This window comes from Carcharodon carcharias, chromosome 26, assembly GCF_017639515.1.
Source record: "Carcharodon carcharias isolate sCarCar2 chromosome 26, sCarCar2.pri, whole genome shotgun sequence".
In the NCBI taxonomy this organism is placed as follows: domain Eukaryota; kingdom Metazoa; phylum Chordata; class Chondrichthyes; order Lamniformes; family Lamnidae; genus Carcharodon; species Carcharodon carcharias.
Window position 1 is genome coordinate 18,580,794 of NC_054492.1, and position 15,018 is coordinate 18,595,811.

The window sequence follows — 15,018 nt, forward strand, 5'->3', positions numbered from 1 at the left end:
CCTAGCTACAAACTCCATTCCTCTCCCTGGTAACTATCTGAGGATGAATCAGACAGTTCACATCCTCGGTGTCGTGTATGACCCCGAAATGAGCTTCCAGCTACATATCCTGCTATCACTACAACGGTCTATTTCCAACTCTATAACATCACCTGGCTCCACCTGTGACTCAGCTCATCTGCTGCTGAGATGACCATCCATACCTTTGTAATGTATAGCCTTGACTATTCAAGTGCTCTCCCACATTCTACCTTCTGTACACTTGAGGTCTTCCAAAACTCTGCTGCCTGTGTCCTGACTCTCACTAAATCCCATTCTCCCATCACCCCTGTGCTCGCTGACTTACATTCACTCTCAGTTAAGCAACACTTGATTTTAAAACATTCACCCTTGTCTGTAAATCCGCCCATGGCCTCACCACTTCCCATCTCTGTAATCTCCTCCAACCTCACAATCCTCTGAGATAACTGCACCCTTCTAATTCTGGCCTCTTAAACATCCCCGATTTTATTCACTCCATCATTGGTGGCTGTGCCCTCAGCTGCTAGGCCCTAAACTCTGAATTTCCTCCCTAAACCTCACTACCTTTCTTTCCCCCTTTAAGACTCTCCATAAAATCTACTTCTTTGAACGTGCCTCTGAGTGGTACTGAAGTATTAATTTGTGTCAGACTTGTCTTTTTTTGTCCTTGTGACCTCCAACTCATTTTAATAGGATTATTACAACAGGTAAAAATAAAAAGATTGCAGATTGGAGAAAGGTTCTCCTCATGAGGATAATATTCTTACGCACACACACTCGTCCCCAAAGGTCTGAACTTTCATTTCTTTAGGCTGCCTCGCAGATTGGTTTGATCTCAACCTCAGGCCAGTAGATTTTGTCCCAGGCATCCCTCCCACCAGTCACTCCTGAAGGTCTCTTTCCGATGAGAATTGGTGGAATCACGTGTTTTAAAATTTAATCCTGGCTCCCAGAGTTGAGCCAGGGTTTTGCAGGGTCTGCAGCAGCGAGATAGGAGATGTGGTGGGGCGGGGCCCCGGGGGGTGCGGAAACAGAGAGGGAGGGCGGGTATTGGCATGTCCGTTGCCTTCCTGCTGCCATGGCATTTTGCAAATGGCAGAGAAGTGGGAGGAGGGCCTTCCTGCCCAGAGGCCATTTGTGCCATGTAAATGCCTCTTCCGCTGCTGCAATTTTACTGGCAGTGGGCAGACCATCCAGCTGATTGGTGAACCCTGGCAGCCCACAGAGGGCTCTGGCGGTGCTCTCTTAATTGGGAACCCCATGGCCCACAGAGGGGCCCCAGGCAGCAATAGCCAACCCTGGGGCAACACACCCCCTCCCTCTGTCCTCACCAATCATTCACCTCGCTGGGGCCTACCTGACTAGCCCTGGGGACACCGACCAAACTTACCTGGTTCCAAGGGCGGCATCCACGCTACTTCTCTTGACTGCATGTAGTCCTGGCAGCGCCCACTGCTCCGGGGGGCGCTGTTGAGACTGAAGAGATGACAGCCCTCCGAGTGACCAGCAACTCTTGGGGGCTTATAAAGGGATGGGATCTCCAACGGCAGCTCATTAGCTGCCTGATGGACATAAAATTCAGTCAAGTATCCCTGAAACAGCCAAGGCAGGGTTGCCTCCAGCTTTCCATCCTGTCGTTAAGGCCATTGCCTCCCGGCCCTGCTTTCTCTAACTTCACTGGCAGCAGCTGAGAAAAGTCATCATTTCCTTGCTCAAATTTGATGGGGTAGGCATTGAAAAATAATACTCAACCTGCAATTAAAAAAGATCGAGCAGAGTTGCTTGGTTTGCCACTGGCAGGAATCCTGTCACCCACTGGAAAACAGAAACTTAACCTAGAGCTTTTACATAATAATGCCACAGGAATAACTTTACAAATTTAAGAAAATTGAGCATTCGGCCCATCAAGTTCATTCCCTCCACATCTGATTATTCTATCACAGGCCAGGATATTGAGGCCAGTGAGCGGGGGCAGGGCCCGCTCGCCGACGCATAAAACAACGCGGGATGGTGTCAGGCGGAACTCCCGACCTCACCCCGCGTCAGCTCAATTTTCAGGTCGGCGTGGGCGCAGCCACATCAGCTGTGCACCCGCTGACCTGTCAACCGCCAATTGAGGCCACTTAAAAAGTAATTCAAGTAATTAGTGGACCTGCCCGTCCAGCTTTAAGGTTGGTGGGCAGGCCGGGAACCATGGTGGGCTTCAGAAAAAGCACCAAACCTCACCCACGGGCGGGTTGAGGTTTCATGAGGATTTTTAAAAATTTAGTAAAAGTTTGAATAAAAGTGATGGACATGTCCCAACTCATGTGACAGTGTCACATGAGGGGACATGTCAGGGGAATTTTATTTTTGTCCATTGACCATTTTTGAATTTGGCGCCGATCTCCCTGAGGCAGCATTTAGCCTCAGGGTGATAAGTTCACTCTTTCGCGTGCTTGCGTGAAACAGCCCACTCAAGGCTGATGGAATCTGCCTCCCCCCCCCGCATAGTGTTTCATGTTAGACATAAAATGGTGGCATGCCCCTGATTGGGGGGGCCAATCGGAGGCCTGCCTGCACCCACCCGCTCCTGTACTTCCCCCCCCACCCCCGACCAACAGGGGGAAAATTCTTCCCACAGCCTTCTTTCACGCACCACCTGCTGATCCCTTCATGAAAAAGTAGCTCCTCCCTCCATCCTCTCTGTTAATTTTCTTAGAAGAAAATTAAATAAAAATAGGAAAGTTATTTACCCAAAGAGTGGTAAGAATGTGGAACTCACTATCATTAGGAGTTGTTGAAGTGAGTGGTATAGATGCAGTTAAGGGAAAGCTAGACAAGCATTTGAGGGAGAAGGGAATAGATGGTTATGTTGATAGGTGTAGATGAAAGATATTGGGAGGAGGCTGAAGGGGCGCATAGACACCAGCATGGACTGGTTATCCAAATGGCCATTTTCTGTGCCCTATATCCTCTGTAATCCTAAGTAAGTAATATCTCAATGTTCCTCAATTCTTCCTCATCAGGTATGGGCCCACCTCCTTCTAATTATGTGTCAATTGACTCTCAAATTAAATATTTTCCCAAGAAATTCATTCCACATATCTATTACTCAATGGGAATAGTGCATTTTGTTTTCCTAGTTTCTTGGTTGGTGCTTGTGAATTTTGTATGGTATCCGTTAGTTCAATGATCACTGTCCATTTGAAATGATTTGTTTACTTCACCCTCACCTATCTATACCTTTCTTCATTATTTTGAAAATTACACTAGTCCAGTTGCAATGTTAAAAAGTGGTAATACTTTGGTAGTTTGGAAGATTAGGAGACAAAAATGACTGAAAAGCATATCCCTATGTTATTTAAAAAGACATGCTCCTCAGCACACAGCTGAATAACTCATGGACTGGTTCCAAGGTCTGGTAGAAGTCATATTGATGCCTGTCATCACTACCCCATTCCTAAGGAAATCAAGTGCCATATTCTTCAGGACCTGAAGAAAGTTTTGTTGAGAAGTCAACATAGACCCAATGCCAAGAACCAAATGAAGTCCAACAACCCAATCTGCGGAATAAGATGAAATGCAAGAATGTTAATCATTTTCTTTATAAACTACTAAAGACACTTCTCCCTGCATAGCCCTGCTTTTTATTATCAATCTACAGTGGATTGCAGTATATAACTCGACTCGGTGTATATGACAACCCCATTTAATTGGTGCCAAAATTCAAGTATAGGTCTAGACTCGGCATATAAGTCGACCCCTCTTTTCTGCTAAAAAAATGCAACAGTTGTATTAGGAGTTGGCCTCAATTTTTCCCCTCAGGAATGCAAGTTTTACTCACCTTACAAGTCAGTGCATGGGTCTAAGCAAGCAATGGGCCGCATTGCCAAGAATATTCACAGGAGTTTGAGATTCCCTCACATAGCAGACCACGTGTGGCAAACGACAAACAAAAACGGGTTGTCTGGCGAAAAGATTGAAGCATAAAGCAGGTTTCAAGCTAGAAGCTGTAACGTTTGCTAACTCGTCAAATAACCACGCTGCAGCGAGGGAATTTGGTGTTAGTAAAAAAAAAAACAGGTGCAAAAACTGAAGGAGGAATCCACCCTGAAGGAGATGCCCAAGACCAAATGTGCCGGAAGAATAGGGACCAGCCATTGGCCTAATCTTGAGGAGCACGTATCAGAATGGGTTCTCGAAAATCATCAGGATTGTTACATCGTCACCAGGAATGCAATGTGCACATGTACCCGAAGCGGGCCAAACCAACCCCCGAGTTCAACAAAGGTGTCAGAGCAACAGCTGCTTGGTGTAGCCGTTTTACAGAGTGTAGTTGCAGCAGAAAGCCAAGATCACCCTGAGACTACCAAAAGATCTAAATGCCAAAATTACCAGCTTCCAGCGACTTATCATCAGACAGTAGCAAAAACATGAGAACTCATTATGTTATATCAGCAACATGGATGAAATGACCATGAATTTTGATATGCCCAGCAACCGAGCTGTGGAGTGGAAGGGTTTGCAAACTGTTCTAGTAAAAACCACAGGACATGAAAAGATTCATGGTGGCACTAGCCTACATGGCTGACTGAATGAAATTTTTTTTAAATTCTTTCATGCGATGTCACCTCCCCCCACCCCTGCAAGGGCCATCTGTCACTTGTTCATTTTGTTCTTCCCATAGTGCTTACTCATATCCTGCTTTTATCGCATTCTGCTTTCTGACCTTAATGCCGCCAACAGCACATCCTTTAGTCCTTACCACCACCATTAACACCCCCTTTGCCCTTTTGTTCACGACATCTTTGTCAATGTCTCCTTTGCCTCCACCCATCGCTGGTCTTCTATCCAGCTTCATCGGCCCCACCCACCCCCCCCCCCACCTTGAACAGTATAAATTTCATCACATTTTTACTTCTCTTTAGCTCTGAAGAAGAGACTTACAGACTCAAAACGTTAACTCTGTTTTATTTTCTCTCCACAGTTGCTGTTAGGTGCCAAGTTATTCCAGCATTTTCTGTTTTTGTTTCAGATTTCCAGCATCCACAGTAATTTTGCTTTTACAAAAACACAATGTTCATTTTGTGAACTTGATTCCCCTCAAGCCGAGGTGTGTTGGTACTGAGACATACAAATTTCATTTTGGGGCATACAATGTCATCATCAAACATTTATGGTTCAGGTACCATGTGGTTAGATACTATACAGAGCTCCCTCTTTCCACTCTTCCCAACAATGGACACAAGAATTAGGAGTGGAGTAGTTCATTTGTGCCCCCAAGCCATTCAACAAAATCGTGGCTCAATTAATGTGGCCTCAACTCTATTTTCCTGCCTGCAACCCTCCCCCCCATAACATGCCCCCCCCACCAATAACCCTTGACTCCCTTGTCAATCAGCCTTGAATGTGTTACCTGACCCAGCCTCCACTGCTTTCTGGGGAAGAGAATTCCGCAAACTAACAACCCCCTGAGGCGCCTTCACCTCAGACAATTTGGTACAATTCTGCATTTCTCATTGACAAATTTAGTTCTTCTAGAAGCCTGTACCTACCGAATGATTACCATCTCTTTCTCCTGGGCTAAGTACAGTCAGTTTTCAAGCAGGCCAGTGGAGTAGATCAGATGACCTACTCCATACCACCATTCAGTTTTTAATAACATTACAAATAGGTTGTTAGCTTGTGAAGGAACCTGTGTAAAGAAATCTGGCCATAATGAGGGGCTATTATGTTAAGAGTTATTTTCTTATAGATGAATTTTAAAAATTCGAAGGGCTCTTTGTTTTTTTAAAAAGGTTAAATAAAGGATATAGTCCAGCACATCACTGCAGGAGTTCCTGAGGGTAGTGTCCTAGGCCCAACCATCATCAACTGATTCATCAATGACCTTTCCTTCCATCATAAGGTCAGAAGTGGGGATTTTCGCTGATGATTGCACAATGTTCAGCACCATTAGGTACTGAAGCAGTCCATGTCCAAATGCAGTAAGATCTGGACAATATCCTGCCCTGCCTGACAAATTGCAAGTAACATTTACACCACACAAGTGCCAGGCAATGACCATATGCTACAAGAGAGAGTCTAACCATCGCCCCTGACATTCAATGGCATTACCATCGCTGCCACCATCAACATCCCGGGGTTACCATTGATCAGAAACTGAACTGGCTATAAAAGCAGGTCAGAGGCTAGGAATCCTGCGATGAGTAACTCACCTCCTCACTCCCCAAATCTACAAGGCACAAGTCAGGAGTGTGTCGGAATATTCTCCACTCACCCGGATGAGTATAGCTCCAACAACACTTAAAAAGTTTGACACCATCCAGAACAAAGCAACCTGCTTAATTGGCATCCCATCCACAAACATCCACTCTCTCCACCACCGATGCACAGTGGCAGTAGTGTGTACCACCTACAAGCTGCATTGCAGGAAGTCACCAAGACTTCTTAGACAGCACCTTCTAAACCCATGACCGCAACCATCAAGAAGGACAAGGGCAGCAGACACATAGGAACACCACCACCAGGACATTCCCCTCCAAGCAACACACCATCATGACTTGGAAATATATCACTGTTCCTTCACTGTCGCTGGGCCAAAATCCTGGAACTCCCTCCCCAGAAGGTCTGTGGGTGTACCTACACCACATGGACAACAGTGGTTCAAGAAGGCAGCTCACCACCACCTTCTCAAGGGCAATTAGGGATGGGCAATAAATGCTGGCCTAGCCAGCGATGCCCACATCCCATGAATGAATAAAAAAAGTTCACAATGCTTGAGCACAGTTTCCTGCATTAGGGACTTGTCTCTCCATATAGCAATAAGAAAATCCCTGATAAGAGGGACACTGAACCAAAGTTACAGACTAACACATTTTTGTTGCGAACTGTCAGGAAAGTCAGCACAGTGTAACATTTGACAAGAAGGGATTATACTGATAAACCTAGACCATAGTCAACTGGAATTTTTACAACCCAGCCAATGAAAGAGCTACATTATAATTTTCAAACACAGACATATGACTGATGAAAAAATTGACCACAGCAAGTCCATGCAACTTGGCTTCCCTAAAATCAATAGACCTTACGTGGAATTTAACAATTATATAGAGCAGAATATTCCCCCTATCAGAGGGGTTGTGCAGGGGTGGGTGTGAGCAGGCGCCCCGATTGGGTCCACACCGCCACTTTACATAAGGGGGCCTATTAAGGTCCACCCAGTGTGACACGCACCCAGAAGCATTGTGTGCCCCATGTGCGGGCGACGGGGGGGAGATTCCCTGAGTTGGGAGTGCGCTCTTTCGCGTATACACAAATATATACAATAACAATAGGGTAATTATATTAGGCAATTTCAACTTTCCCAACATTAATTGGGATAGACATAGTGTTAAGGGCTTAGATGGAGTGGATTTCTTGAAATGTGTACAGGAGAACTTTTTAGGTCAATATGTAGAGGGTCCAACAAGGGACGGTGCAGTGCTGGACCTAATTCTGGGGAATGAAGCCGGACAGGTGGGGGAGCATTTTAGTGATAGCGACCACAACATGGTACCGTTTAAGTTTGTTATGGACAAAGAAATAGACAAGTTGCAAAAAATGTTTTGGATTGGGGGAGAGTGGATTTTAGTAAAATAAGGCAGGATCTGGCCAAGGTAGACTGGGAAAAGCTACTTGTGGGGAAATCTACAGAGGAGCAGTTGGGGCTGGGGGGCATTCAAAAAGGAAATGGGGAGGGTACAGGCTCAACCTGTTCCCTCCAGGGTAATAGGAAAGAGTGACAAGTCCAGAGAACCATGGATGACCAGAGATATTCAGGTTACGATGAGAAGGGAAAGAGAGGCTTTTAGCAGGTACAAGAGAAGCAAATCAGCAGAGACATTCGTGGACTACAGAAAGTGCAGGTGGAGCTTAAGAAAGCAATAAGGAGAGCAAAGAGGGGATATGAGAAAGCTCTGGCTGGTGAAAGTAGGGAAAATCCCAAGATATTCTATAAGTGTATCAATGGGAAGAGGATAACCAGGGAAAGAGTAGGGCCCATAAGGGACCAAGGGGGCAATCAATGGGTGGAGCCAGAGGACATCGCTAGAGTGTTGAATGAATACTTCATATCCATCTTCACCTAAGAGAATGAGGATGAAGGTATTGAACTCGGGGAGAGAGACTGTGAGATTCTTAAGCAAATTAATATAGGAAGTGACAAGATATTGGAGGTGTTGGCAAGCTTAAAAGTGGACAAATCTCCAGGTCTGGATGATTTGTGTCCCAGACTGCTGAGGGACGCAAGGGAGGAGATCGCAGGGGCTCTGACCCAAATTTTTAATTCCTCTCTGGCCACGGGGGAGGTGACAGAGGACTGGAGAACAGCTAATGTGGTTCCGCTACTTAAGAAGGGTTGTAGAGATAAGCCAGGGAACTACAGGCCAGTGGGTCTAACGTCAGTGGTAGGGAATCTATTGGAGAAAATTCTGAAGAGAATCTATCTCCACTTGGAGAGGCAAGGTTTGATAAGGGATAGTCAGCATAGTTTTGTCAGAGCGAGGTCATGTCTAACAAATTTGATTGAATTTTTTGAGGAGGTGACCAGGTGTGTAGATGAGGGTAGTGCAGTTGATGTAGTTTATATGGATTTCAGCAAAGCCTTTGACAAGGTCCCATATGGGAGACTTACAAAGAAGGCACATGGGATACAGCGTAATTTGATATGGTGGATTTAAAATTGGCTTAGTTGTAGGAGACAGAGGGTGATGACAGAAGGATGCTTTAGTGACTGGAAGCCAGTGTCCAGTGGCGTACCACAGGGATCTGTGCTCGGTCCCCTATTATTTGTCGTTTATATAAATGACATTGATGACTATGTGGGGGGTAGGATTAGTAAGTTTGCGGATGACACAAAGGTTGGCCGGGTGGTTAACAGTGAGGTTGAGTGCCTTGGGCTATAGGAAGATATAGATGAGATGGTCAAATGGGCAGATAAGTGGCAGATGGAATTTAACCCTGAAAAGTGTGAGGTGATACACTTTGGAAGGAGTAATTTGACAAGGAAGTATTCAATGAATGACATGACAATAGGAAGTTCTGAGGAACAAAGGAACCTTGGTGTGTGTGTCCATAGATCTCTGAAGGCTGAGGGGCATGTTAGTGGGGTAGTGAAAAAGGCATATGGGACAGTTGCCTTTATCAATCGAGGCATAGATTACAAAAGTAGGAAGGTCATGTTGGAGTACTGTGTGCAGTTCTGGTCGCCACATTATAGGAAGGATGTGATTGCACTGGAGGGGGTGCAGAGGAGATTCACCAGGATGTTGCCTGGGATGAAACATTTAAGTTATGAAGAGAGGTTGGATAAACTTGGGTTGTTTTCATTGGAGTAGAGAAGAATGAAGGGTGACCTGATCGAGGTGTACAAGATTATGAGGGGCATGGACAGGGTGGATAGGGAGCAGCTGTTCCCCTTAGTTGAAGGGTCAGTCACGAGAGGACATAAATTCAATGTGATGGACAGGAGGTTTAGGGGGGATGTGAGGAAAAACGTCTTTACCCTGAGGGTGGTGAAGGTCTGGAATGCACGGCCTGGGAGGGTGGTGGAGGTGGGTTGCCTCACATTCAAGGCTATGGGCCAAGTGCTGGTAAATGGGATTAGGTAGGTAGGTCAGATGTTTCTCACATGTCGGTGCAGACTCGATGGGCTGAAACGTATTACAGCATTAGTGAGACAACTCTGTCCCCATTAAAGAGAGAATTATTGTTGCCTTATCCTAACAGCTGTATATTTACCTTGAGAGACACTCAAGCAAGTTAAGTGAATAGAAAAATCTGATGTATGTTCTCAATACCTATAGTGTGTCTTGGGCTGCATAACTAAGTTCTTCCATACAGGGGTTATACCTTTGTTGTAATTAGGTTCAGCACTCTGTGATTCTGTGAATCCCCCTGAGGCACCTGGGGCCCACTCGCCAAGGTGTAAACTGATGCGGGGTGATGTCGGGCGTGCATCCTGATCTCACTGCGCGTCATTTAGATTTTCAGTTTGGCGGGCACACACCCGAGTCAGCTGCATGCCCACTGAACTGTCAAAAGCCTATTAAGGCCATTTAAAAAGGCAATTAAACAACTACCTGAGATGCCCATCCAACCTTAAGGTCGGCGGGCAGGCGAAGAGCCCAGGTGTCCTTCACATTTTTCATGGAACCTCATCCACAGGTGGGATGAGGTTTCATGAAGGGTTTAAAATTTTCGGGAAAAGTTTAATTACTATTAATGTATGTGTCCCAGCTCATGTGACAGTTTCACATGAGGGGACATGTCATAAAAATTTTTTAGAACACTTTATTAAACTTTATGACTTTAAAACTAATCTTCCTAAGGCACCTTTGTGCCTCATGGAGATTCCTGCGCTCTTTTGGGCACGTGCGTTGGGAAAAGCACACTCCCGATTCAGGGAACCCTCCCCCACCCACACAGGGAGCGCACAGCGCTTCCGGGTGCGCGTCACGCTGGGTGGACCATAATTGGCCTGCCCACATAAAATGGCGGCGCAAACCCGATCGGGGGCGCTGATCAGGTCCGCACCCGCCCCCCGCACAACCCCCACCCCCCTACCCCCACCCCGACGGGGGGAGAATTCTATCCATAAAGTTTAATAAAGTGTTCTAAAACATTTTATGACATGTCCCCTCATGTGAAACTGTCACATGAGCTGGGACATGTGCATTAATTATAATAAAGCTTTTCCTGAAAATTTTAAATCCTTCTTGAAACCTCATCCCGTCCGTGGATGAGGTTCCGTGAAAAATGTGAAGGCCACCTGGGATCTTCGTCTGCCCGTCAACCTTAAGGTTGGACGGGCAGCTCAGGTAATTGCTTCATTGCCTTTTTAAATGGCCTTAATAGGCCTTTGACAGTTCGGCGGGCGCACAGCCGACTTGGCTGCACACCCCCCAAACTGAAAATCTAAATGATGCGCGGTGACATTGGGACACACGCCCGACATCACCCCATGTCATTTTACTCCTTGGCGAGTGGGCGCTGGCCCTGCTCGCCGAGCCGAAGATTCAGGCCGTCAGCTTTCTTAGAATCAGAGGGCTGGTCCTACTTAGAAATTAACAATGATGTAAACTATATTCGGAATGTTAAGAGGCTGAACCTAATTACAACCAAGGTATAACCCCTGTATGGAAGAAATTAGTTATGCAGCCCAAGACACACTATAGGTATTGAGAACATACATCAGATTTTTATATTCACTTAACTTGCTTGAGTGTCTCACAAGGTAAATATACAGCTGTTAGGATAAGGCAACAATAATTCTCTCTTTAATGGGGACAGAGTTGTCTCACTAATGCTGTAATCATCACTTGGAGATTAAGGTAAATGTTACTTTAATAATTGAGGGATATCCTACTTAAAATATTTTACTGTAACAATAATTGAATTTGAAAACTGGATTCTCTACTAGAAATAAGACTGTACTCTTTTCCAAGAATCCATTCAATGTTGCGATTAACTGTTTTCACCCGACTGAATTGCATGTTCAGCTCTTTAGTAAACAGCTATATAGTTTAGAATTTATATTAGCTCATGTAATCTTCTGTAATGGTAACTCATAAATCCGACTGTGCACTCACCTTGATGGATGAATACGTTACTGAGGAGTTATACCCAGAACATGATAATACCTGGCATCTTATAATCTGGCTGAGACTTATCAAAAAGGCTATCTGGAGGACGTAATACTTGCAGTGGGCTCCTGAGGGAGAGATAGAGCTTTCTTTTTGACCCATTTAGCATCTTTAGGGCCTGTCTTTTTCAACCTAAAGTTTAGAGAAATAATCTGGGATGTATGCCTGATCTGGAACTGCCCCAAAAAGGGGCCAGGATGAGAATCCACAACAAACTTTCTGGGATCAGTGCAGCAGCACCACCAGTGACGCTATAATTTTAGTCTGTTCTCCACCAGTAATATAAGTAACGTGAGTGCTGTTGCACCAACACTGCATCAGTTCCAAATGCTAACAGAAAATGTCTGTTTAATACTGAGGTGCAAAAAAAAAATCTTTCACCCAAGAAGCTGGTGTTGGTAATTTTTGAAACCAAATGTTTGTCAAAAACTTAGTAAAGCTTTATTGGAGCATATAGAAATAAGAATAGGCTATTCAGCTTCTCTAGCCTGACGTTCAAGTAGATCATGGATAACCTGCATCTTAACTCCATTTTCCTGTCTGCTCCATTTCCCTTGACAATTTGATGCAATAAAAATATACCCGCCTCATTCTTGAAAACTTTAATTGCCTCAGCATCCATCACCTTTTGGGAGAACGAGTTCCAGATTTCCACCAAGTCTTGTGTGAAAATCATTTCCTGATTTTACTTCTGAATAGCTGGGCTCTGATTTTAAGATTAAGCCCCCTTGTTTTGGATTCTCCACCAAAGAAAACAGTCTATTAAACTGATCCGATGAAGAGTCACATGGACTCGAAACGTTAACTCTGTTTCTCTCGCCACAGATGCTGCACCAGACCTGCTGAGTTTTTCCAGCATTTTCTGTTTTTATCACTGCTGCAAAATGTTGAATAGTGCTGCACTGCATTAAAAAATTTTTTTCCTTTATACAAGTAAGAATATGCTTTGCAATGAGTTTTTATGCACCGGAGCAAGGTAAGATCATCTTCCTGAAATAGTCACACAAGGGCACACATTTATAGAGGAATAGTTTCTGTGAGTGATTTCTTTCCCTGAGGGTGATAACAAATCCTGATTATATTTGGAAGGTAAACTTAATTTAAAGAACAGAACCAAGAGAGACTATGGCTTCAAGTAACTTTATTTAGAATTATATAAAGCACATGTCCTTCAGTTCCCATAATGGGTGCTGTATCATTATTATGTAAATAGATTTGTTTAAATCTCTAACGAAAACATTGGCATTGAGACCTTACAACCATAAATAGGTGTGGATTACCTGTACAATGAGCAGCTCGCTTTATTTCCTTTGCAGATTATGAGCCACTCGTTTTTGTTGCTTATACATTTTTGTTATGTGTTTGAGCTCATTCTTGAATTTACTGGCAGTTCCCAAATAGCAAACAGTGTTTTTAGACCTTTTATCTCAAAGGCTACCCTTGGGATCTTGCAATTAGCGCTGTTTCATACAAAGTGTCACATCGTGCTATAAGGCAAGTCTACATACAAGGTAAGCCATGTGGAAAATATATGACAAGATGTCCCAGAAGCCTTGTTGAAAGGGTGGTACTGACTAACTAGTGTACCTTTAATAGATGATGAATGTACAGAAACTGGCCTTATTAATGCAGCCGCCTTTATTCAGCTGGCATATTCCATCCTTTCATTAGTCAAGGCTGTGTGAGAACTATGGTCACACTTTAGTGGTTATATTTTAGTGAAGGCAGAATACTTATTGCAGATGTTTCTGTAACATTTTCTTTTACAAATTACATCTTGTAATAATGATGGGAACAATGCTGCTTGTATTATGGAGCCTTATTATAATTTTATGATCGAGTGATCATTCAGGTTTTATTTAATAGCCAGAAGTTTCAGTCTGCCTGAAGTTGCTCTGCATTTTCTTCCCTTCAATAAATTATGTTTCACCTTATTCAGTTGTTAGTCCACAAACAAAGAGGTGAGATACTCTAATGAATTACATCCTACTGAACGAAAAACTGAATGTACGAGTAAAATAAAAGAGTAAAATAAAAGAAATATTTATAGGTTAAAACTTTTCTGCTCAAGATAAAAATACAGAGATCTAGAGTTCCTACAATGATGCAATTTATTTCATCACAATTTCCCCAAAACCAGCGCAAAAGGTAGTGGAATTTCAGACGCAAATTTTGTCAAGTGCAATGGTATTTCTGCAATCTGTTGCAATAATTTTTTTTAAAAATAATGCTGGAAGCTAGCCTCACCCTCGGATACCATGTCCCCTCCCCAGATCAAATTAATCATCATTCCAATTTCCACTAATTGTGCTCGTTTGCAGTCCTTTGAAACACTTTTTGGATATGCAAACACGAAGAAGCATATCTGAAAAGCTTTGAATTTTACTCTTTTTTTTCAATTTACTACAAAATTGACTAATGTAGCCCAATGTAACTAGCAAATGATTCTGTGGGGTTATTTTTAAAAGTCTTTTAAGATCAGGTTATTCACACCTTGGAACTCTAACTAACAATGTTTATTTTTGTGATAAAACAATTTTCAACTGCATTAATAAAACTGCACCAAGTTGCCACTCTTAAGTATATCAACGAATATTTTTAAAGCAAAAAATCAACAACAAAAAAGTTTACATTCTAAAACACTGTTCAATCATGCTGTTTTATGGTAGGTTTTGCATTCAGCAATTACACAAATGAATTTTGGTGGAAAATTGAGGAACAAAAACTTCTCAAAACTGGCTCAATTTTAGGCACAATTTGCACCCAAAGCAGAAAATCCAACTCAGTCACCTTATTCCTCCATTCAACATGTTAGCAACAATGCAAGTGAAGTCCCCCTGTTCATAATTGCTCAACCATCTCAGCCTCTCCAACTAACCGTAAGTAAACCAAGTTAAGTTGCTAATCCCATGAGGCATTCACCTCTAACATTTCAAATGAATCATTTAAACAATTCTCTTAAACAAAAACCAAAATACCTGGAAAAACTCAGCAGGTCTGGCAGCATCTGCGGATAGGAGCACAGTTAACATTTCAAGTCCAAATGACCCTTCAACAGAACTAAGTAAAAATAGAAGAGAGGTGAAATATAAGCTGGTTTAAGGGCGGGGGGGACAAGAAGAGCTGGATAGAGGGCCAGTGATAGGTGGAGATAACCAAAAGATGTCACAGCCAAAAGGACAAAGAGGTGTTGAAGGTGGTGATATTATCTAAAGGAATGTGCTAATTAAGGGTAGAAAGCAGGACAAGCAAGGTACAGATAGCCCTAGTGGGGGTGGGGTGGGGGGAAGGGATCGAAATTGGCTAAAAGGTAGAGATAAAATAATGGATG